Genomic DNA, 2096 nt, shown 5'->3' with positions numbered 1-2096 from the left:
TTTTTAACCTTAAGAATAAAGGTAATGCAAGAAAACCTATTTAAATTCAAATGCCCTTCAAATGTTTTGAAAGAGCGTAATTTCCCGGGGTTCCTGAACAAGTTTTTAAAAATGTCCTCTGGCCTGATAAATTGCAAATGGCGTCAGAATATCAAAGGGACGTAACTCTTAAAGTGACCTCCTGCTTAAACTAGGCATCCAAGGAAGTAACTGTTTGGGGATTAATAATGGGTTTGAAAGTTCCTCCCCAAAGGGTTTAAAATTCTGGCGTTCAATTTCTTCCAAGTTTAAACCCCTTAGGGGGGGAAAGGGTTAATTTAAATTGGCTTTAAAAACCCCCTTTCCCCCTACGAAAAAATGGGGGTAAAAGGGTGGCCCAGGAAAAAAAGGCAACTTCTTTGGGGGTTTTGGCCCAAAAATTGGCCCGAAGTATCCCCCCTGCCCGAATTTGAAAAAGGGCCCGTGGGGTTATAAAAAGGACCGTAACGGGTGGTGCAAAAATTTTTGGGCGAAGGTACCTCCCCTGAGGGAAATTTCCCAAATGGGTTTTCAGGGTTATAAAAGGGGACGTCTTTTGGGGGGCCAAAAAAGGGCTGTAAAGTGCCCTTTCCCCTTTAAAGGGAATTTTCCCCAAAGGGGCCTTTAAAGGGTATAAAAAAGGGAACGAAAACCTGTGGTTTTGGGACTAAAAAATTAGGGCATTAAAAAGGGGCCCCCTTTCCCCCAACAATTCCCCCAAAATCCCCCGGGTACCCCCAAACCCCCCAAACCCCTTGGGGTGTTTAAAATACCCCAAAAACCCCCCCCCCCCTTGCCCCCCAATTTCCCCCCCAAAATTGGCGCCCCCCCCCCAAGGGTATAAAAGGGCCCCCCCCCCGTATACTGTTCCCCCCCCAAAATAAGGGCCCCTTTAAATTGACCCCCCCCCCGACAAATTTTGAAAATTTTTGGCGTCGGGAATAAAAAAGGACCTTAACCTGTGGGGGTTTGCTAAAAATTGGGCTTGAAAGGGGGTTATTTTCCCCTGAGGGAAAATTTCCCAAATGGCTTTCAGGGTATAAAAGGGGACGTAATGTGGGTAAAAAAAACCCAAGAGGACCCCCCTTGACGAATTTGCAAAATCCGTCGGGGGTATAAAGGGCCCTTTAACCTGGGGGGTTTTCCCTAAAAGGGGCAGTTAAAAAGTGCCCCCTCCCCCGCCCAAAAATTTGAAAAAATGGGGGTTCAAGGGGTTATAAAAGGGACGTAAACCTTGGGGTCCAAAAAAATAGGGCCCTTGAAAGATTAAACCCTCCCGACAATTTTTCCCAAAGGCCCTCAGGGTATAAAAAGGGGAGGGTTAACTTGCGGGGGTTGGTTTTAAAAATAGGGCATTTAATTTGAACCTCCCCTGACAAATTTTTAAAATTTTGGGGGTCAAGGGTATAAAAGGGACGTAACTGTGGGGGTCTAAAAAAACATTTAAAGATTTAAAACCCTCCCCCTGAAAAAATTTTCAAATGGCGTCAGGGTACCCAAAACAACCCGGGGGGTTTAAAAAAAAAAAGGAGACACAAATGAAAAGAAGATGCAAAATTCCCCAAAACGTATTCCCCTGAAAACAAAATTTTGGGACGTTCAAGGGGGTTTTAAATCATGGGGAAAATTTGCAAATTTAATTCTTTTTCTTTTGGGGGTGCTAAAATACCCCGGCAGAAAAGGGGAATTAAACCTCCCCTGAGTATTTTCTAAAAGGCCCGTCAGAGGGCTTTTTCCCGGCTAAAGGTAATATTTTGAAACTGGGGGTTTTTAAATTAATGGGGGATAAAAGATGACCTCCCCCAGGGACGAATTCCCCGGGTGTCAAGGGCCGGGGTATAAAACTAAAACTATAACTGAAAGGGGGGTTGCAAAAAAAATTTAAGGGGAAGAAGAGAGACCTCCACCCCTGAAAAAGCCCCCCTTTGGCGTAAAAAATTATTAACAGGAACTGTTCGGGGGTGTTAAAAAATTTTTAGTGGCATTTTAAAGGGCCTCCCCTGTACGAATTTCCCAAAGAGCTTCCGGGGGAAAAAAAGGGAATCGAAACTTTTGGGTTCCCCTAAAAAATAGGGAAA

The sequence above is a fragment of the Ruditapes philippinarum genome, unplaced genomic scaffold (assembly GCF_026571515.1).
Source record: "Ruditapes philippinarum isolate M1 unplaced genomic scaffold, ASM2657151v2 ctg1734_1_1_1_1, whole genome shotgun sequence".
NCBI lineage: Eukaryota > Metazoa > Mollusca > Bivalvia > Venerida > Veneridae > Ruditapes > Ruditapes philippinarum.
Note: the sequence above shows the minus strand (reverse complement) of the source record.